General features: G+C 40.8%; 1 pseudogene; it reads right to left on the bottom strand.

Annotated features, from left to right (window-relative positions):
- Positions 1-2,571: 2,571 nt before the first annotated feature.
- Positions 2,572-4,518, bottom strand: LOC138057384 (type I iodothyronine deiodinase-like; annotated as a pseudogene).
- Between the last annotated feature and the right edge of the window lie 2,347 nt (positions 4,519-6,865).

Here is a 6,865-nt window from a genome sequence, read left to right as displayed (position 1 = left end):
AAGTATTTCGCAATTATTCCGTCTTGTTCATTTGTACAATAAGGGTGAACTATAATGAAACTGGATAGATATGAACGGTTGTCGCCAAAACCTAAAATTTTGTGATTTGACGTTGTTGTTTTGTGGAGTATGCCACAGAAATGCACGGAAATTCATGCTGCACGTTCAGCACGACAATGTTTTGTAGTTTTGTAGTTTTGTACCCTAAATGAACAATGTGAGCGTTAGCCCTACTAATGGACAGAGGACAGAGAAAAACTCTGACCAGGGTGGGAATTGAACCCACGACATTCGGGTTAGATCACCGCTGCTCGTCTGGGAGTGTGAATTTTTGGCTTTTGCAGAATCAATGGTCGACCTCACGGGTTGGATGTTGAATTCGCATATTTCTTGTCGAACTTTATAAACTACAATCTTGGACAAAACTCGTTGGGAAAATGTGACGCTCTAATAGAGAGTAAATTCTTCCTACTTTGCCCCCTCCCCCCATTCCAATGTTTTTTTAAAAAGCGACCAAAGGATCGCACAGTATTTTGCATTACATTATCAATATTAGTAAGGGGGTAAGGGGGGAAGGACCAATGTATTTTGTGAGTGCGTGCCAAATGATGCTCAAGCGAGAATTTTTCCCAAGAGTTTTGTCCAAGATTGTAGAAAGAAAGAAAAAACAAACTGACAAAAGCAAAAACCCGGTGTCTTGCCATTATTTTGTCAGTGATGTATCCTTTTTTTTTTCGCGAGTTGGTAACCCTGGTTTTCACTAGCGACGCAAGCATAAGAGCGCTTATTTCACCGTGAAAACGAGGTTGACGTAAGCATAAGCGCATGCGCAAGGGTTAAATCTTTTCCTTTTCCTTGTTCTTGCGCTTAAGCTTGCGTTTGGTTGCGTTGTGTAAAACGAAACACAGCATAAGCACAAGGAAATTTGCTACGTCTGGTCAATTAATACACTTGTTCCAGATTTCCCACGTCCGATCATTTAAACAAAATGGCGGATGCCGTGGTTGATTTTTATGATTAAGGAAAACAATATGCAGCTCACTTGAAATTTATCGAATGAAGCCGTGTTTCAAGTTACTGCACTACCACACGTACGCATTGCGTGCTTATTTTTTTGTAAATGAGTTGGTTTCCGGTCAATCAGATGAGTAAGTTTTTGAACACAGTTTAATGCAATAAGCCTTCCTTTATTGAGAGAACTTGGCAATTGTTTTAATCATGCAAGGTACAATCCATCGTATACCCATTGAAAACGTCTTAGCTTGCCAAATCAACTACCTAACTATCTAGATTCCTTCTGTTTAGACTAGCTTTAGCTTCATTGCCCAAACACCAAATCCTCATATCCACACTATTAGTCGAGCCATAGAGATCCACATTCAACTGGTGTTTTTCCTTTATGGCTGTCATCCAGGATTTCGGACTTCGTAGAGATGAACAAAAAAGCGGCTAGAATGGACAGAAGATTCAGGAAACTGACGATTTCAAGTTAAGTATTTACATTGATCTCTCTTCGCGAGGAACAAGCAGTTTATCAGTTTCACCTTTTGCAACATATAATGGTTTAACTTGAAAGGAACTGCTTTGAAACTTGGTTTTATGGGCTATGTCGACACCACTGTCATTGCAACGAATTATCAAATTAAACTAGCGGTCATCACATAACTTCCTCTTGATGTCTCGGCCGGCACGTTGGGGTCCCTGCTCCAAACAAACAACGGCCATCCTGTTGATGTCCTAAGCATATCCTCCAGTAATCGAACTATAATTTCATTAAGAAGAATCATCGTCTCCGGATTCTTAAGCAAAGCTTTTTTTTGTTTATTGAAAATATGACCGATGATCACGTGAGTGAAAACCAAGAATAGTAGTAAAAGTAACCCATGTTCAACCTTGTTCCCAGAGCTTTTCTCCACCGAGAGTCTCGTTCCCTCCGAAGGAGGTTAATCCATGTTAACCCTCACGGTAAGGGTAGGGAAGAGTCATTTTCCAGTGGGTAGCTTCCTTAATCACGGAGTGAAACCTTGGCATGTTTATCATAATAGTGCAGTTTTTGGATTAGCTGCAAAGCATTTTTGGATTCGGCTCGTTAAGAACAATATTTCATACATCAAGACAAGCGTATTTACTCCGTAGGGCATTCTCATATACGGTCCTTAAAAATTAAATATGCTGAAGGGGTGAGGGGGGGTGGGTGGGGAGATTGTTGTGCTATGAAGTCACGTGACCAGCGGCCATATAAGTCTTTCCGTACGAAACAAGAGGGAAGACATCTGTTTTTCAAATGCGCCAGCCACTGAAATCGAAAAACCAAACACTTCGTTCATAAAGCTAACGAGTCTCTGGTTGTTTCAATTCCCAGGGGATTTGCTCGAAAAACCAACACGGAAGCACTGACGTCATGCGAAAAAGCTATGTAGGCCATTTTGAGCCTATCTTCCCTTACAGAAGAAGTCTTAAAGTCTACTGTTACGAATATTAATTAATGTCATTCGTGTTAAAAGTACAATGAATCACCATGAAAATTTTTCATTTGAATTATCCGAATTACATTGATTGGGGAAGTAACAGGAATTGCTACAGTCTTTTAAAAAATGCTAGACATAAAAAACCTTGTTTGACAAATCGATATTGATGGCATATCACAAGACTAAATGAAGACCGGCGAGTTAGAACTTCTCCCCCGTTTTAGGACGTAGTTACAGAGTGGTTTTGTATTTTTCTAACCACTTTTCCACCTCCCCTAAGTTGTAGTTGTAGGGACCCGTCCCACCCTCGTACACTATCTTGCCTTGCTGTATAATATACAGTCTCTCGGGCCAGGCTCCATACGCGTCGTTCGCTTCATTCTGCATCGAGTCGACCACAATAGGAGCGGTGCATGAACAGAACTCCTGCAAACGTTTGGCGGCGTCACAACGCTCTATTAAATTCTTGTGTTGCTGGATTTCGATGTTGTTCTATAATGAGAAGTGGAATAAGGAAGGTGAAAAAGTAAGCCATTATTTCATTTTTTCATTATGATGCGTTAAGAAGCTACAATGGGGGATAAAATTCTTTGGCGAAAACTATTATGATAGCCTGTTATGGGTTTCCTGTGCATGTCCAATGCCTTCCTCTCCTTTCCCCCTCCTGTAATATTGTTAAAATCAAACTCTTATACCTCCAGTTTGTGACGTATAGCGAAGAAAATTCAATGTTTGATTTTTTGTTTTTTGGGGGGGGGGGGGAGGGGAGGGGGAGGAGGAGTGACCGGGGGCCGGTTTCTCTAAAGTCCTGAAAACGCGGTGTCAGGCCCGAACAGCCATTTGTGAACCTTCCAACCGCATGTTCAGGAAAGCCGATTTTTAAACATGTTTTCAAGGTAATAAAAAGCAAACTGACTGTGAAGTTTGTTGCCTTAAATCCTCTCCGTTCTTGAGATACAGAGGGAATTGTGACACCCGAAAATGGCCCGTAAAGTTTCGGGACTTTCGAGAAACGGGCCCCAGGTCCGTAGCCGAAAAAAAAATTATGACTGAGGCAATGTCGATAGTTAAATTCTCTCCGCTGGTATTTTAGGCGTTTATGATGAGTACATTTCAAAGACAACTCTGGAATCACACTTTATTTTCAAAAATCACGAAAAAATGACTGAGGCAAGTAGCTCGGATTGCCTCATACTCTATGCTAAGGCGCTGGTGACGTAGATTAATCTCCATATTGCGAAATTGACTTAAGGACTTTAACCTCCATATGGTAGCCTAGTTTTCCCGGAGGAATTGGATGAAGAAGATTAATTTAACTCGGCATAGACATGGTTATGAACAAAGACCTATCCAACCCCACCTTATAAGGTAACTAAAAGTGCACTTAAAAGGTTCTGGAATCTCGTCTAAAATGACAAACAGAGAAGAATGTGGTAGCCAGTACTTACATTCCAACGCCAATCATCTGTTGGGTGAGCTTCGCTAATGTAGACTGTAAGAAAATCTGCAACCTTGTCAAAATTGTGAACGACAGTCTGAAAGTCTTTCACAAAAGTGACAAGGAAAGGTGGTCAGGTGCAGCTGCCGAAGTTAAGAACAAGCGGGCGATTCCCTTTAGTAAAATCTAACAGCTTGCATTCTTTTCCATCAACCTTGGCAACTGTGCAATTCGGAGCAGAAAAACCAAGCTTAGCCACCTTGTTTAAATCACCGACCAGTATTTTTAGAATGGAGACGAAGTGCTTGCGTCCACCGTAAACGTCCCAAAATTTTGGTATGGAACACGACTGCTCTCTTCTTCGAACTTTTGAAGCTTGTTCTTAAGGACTGGAATGTGGGACCACACGACTTTCACAACAAAGGCGACAATGCATTTGATGTAAATTAAACCAAGTGCTATGGCATACGGTAGGCTCTTCATCTTGATAGCGTGATAAACTGAGTGAAAACGATCGAGGTTGCAAAGTGGCTTCCACGGATTAGATCGGCTTTGCAACTGATAGCAATAGAATCAATAGTAGAATAGTCTTGTAAACGACACACTTCATTGGCCAATTGTGACACACTCAGGGTTTGCGTGAAACCTTATCCCCCACGCACAATTTGCGGCCAAACTCATATTTGTTTCTTTGCCTGTGCTTCAGCCATCTTAATTTAGTTTAGTTTAGTTTAGTTGAAACGTTGACAAACAAAATATTTAATCTAAGAAACGTATGGGAAATTCATTTTCAAGAAAATAGAAAGGGCAACAAATCGATTCAAATAAAGTGTTGAAATGTCGCGCCACCGTTGAAGCGTTTCATCCCATCTTTTACTTAAGTCTCTTGTAATGTAAATAACTAATCTACATGTTTGAAGTATTGTAATAAACAAGAAATAAACAGACGTATTGAGGAATGACATGGCAGACGATATTGAGTGACTGTTCTGTACTAACTATGCGCAGATTGAAGGATCATGCAACAATACCACAAAATTAATCAAGTTAACCCTTCGACGCCTTGGATTGATCAATATATAAATTCACCTTTCAAATTTGATACACTGTCAGGTAGACAAGTATTAAGAACGAAGATTATTGTCAGCTTAATTAAGGATATGGTCCTGATATAACACTAAATTCTCTCGACCATTCAACAAGGAAATATATGGAAGTAGTTAGGAGAATTAACTTTTAGATCATGGGGGTTAAAGGATTAAGAGCCTTAGGCTTGTCCCAATTTCTGTGGAAAAAACAAAAAGGAGTTCTTCAAAAGTGCAACAAATTGCTCAAATAGTTGCTCACTAAAAGTTGCTAAAACTTTTGAGACAATCCCTTGAATTTTTCAACAGTATGTCTATAAAGAAATGTGCGTTTGAATTGAGGGTTATGGAATGCGTTCACTCACGTGATCAGTAACCTTTTTTTTCCGCTGAAACAAAAGAAAACATTTGCATGATAATAGAGCTCAATTCCTGGAGGATTAGTTGGGTACATCAACATGGCTGCCGTTCTATTGTTTAGGATTACCAACATCGTGACGTTACGTGAAAACACTCTATAGACGGAAGACTGAAATGACCCACGGACTCAACTTGACAAACGACTTTTTTGCAGATACGGGAGCATTTGATTTTGATCGTTCAAATAGCTATTATGGGATGCCCAGGGAGCAAACACGTATTAATTTGCCCCCAGAGCATCCCATAATGTCTTTCCAAACAATAGAAATCAAAATGGCCGCCGTATCTGAAAAAAAGTCTACTTAGTTAAGCAACTGTCACTTTCTAGACCTCCGGCCTGAATCACTTCATAGCTCAATTGGTAGAGCAGTACACTGGCTCGCAAAGGGTCATGGGTTTGAGTCCCGTCGAACACGCCTGGGATCTATATAAAGTGACAATTGATTAATCGGCTTCTATTTTCAGTGTGCCTATTATACTACCAAAGGATTTCTTCCGATTTACATCAGTATGCCTAATTTTTACCATAGTTAATAGAGGGGATTAGTTTGGAAAAATCGGCAAACATCCAAGGATCGGAGCAAACAAAGATGCCAAGATTTAGGTTGCAAAGTCCACGACCGTGCACAATCCATACAGGAGCCCATCACCCGGAGCCTCCATCCGGACTATATCCTTGATTCAACCTTTGCCGGTATCTTTTCCTTTTTAGAATATTTTGTGAGACGAACGCGATCACTGGTGCGTGACTGCTTGTGACGTAATACAATAACTTTGTTCTGATTGGACGGCATAATGAATACGCGGGAATTTGATCGTCTAAAAATAAAAAGATACGGGCAAAGGTTGTCTCTAAGGATTTATATGGGAGATTGAGGCTCCGGTTGATGGGCTCCTGATCCATACCAATCTCATACCCAGAGTCCTCGGGCTTTTTGGTCAGCGGGTGACTGCCCGGAAAGACTCTGGGATAGTGGACTTGAACATTTTTTTCTTTGATTGGCTGCTTGCATAACTTAACGCTATAGCAAGTATTTCGCAATTATTCCGTTTTGTTCATTTGTACAATAATGGTGAACTATAATAAACTGGATAGATATGAACGGTTGTCGCCAAAACCTAAAATTTTGTGACTTGACGTTGTTGTTTTGTGGAGTATGCCACAGAAATGCACGGAAATTCATGCTGCTCGTTCAGCACGACTATTTTTTTTCTTTTTTAACCAATTATCCTCTTGCATTGTGGCGTTCTTGTTGCCGTAGCCGTCGTCTTTGCTTAAACTCCCTGATCTAATATAGTGTAAGTCCGTGGCAGATAGGCCCGCAGCGCGTGCGTAAATCACGAGAATGTTAAAACCAAGAGAAAATGAGGGGACAGAGAAGGAGGCTCCCGGTCCAGCCCTTGCGATATGTCACGTCCACGAAAGCTATTTTTAGGCGAGCGGAAGTCTCCCG

The sequence above is a fragment of the Montipora capricornis genome, chromosome 7 (genome assembly GCF_036669925.1).
Source record: "Montipora capricornis isolate CH-2021 chromosome 7, ASM3666992v2, whole genome shotgun sequence".
NCBI classification, from domain to species: domain Eukaryota; kingdom Metazoa; phylum Cnidaria; class Anthozoa; order Scleractinia; family Acroporidae; genus Montipora; species Montipora capricornis.
This window is presented reverse-complemented; position numbering and strand designations above follow the sequence as displayed.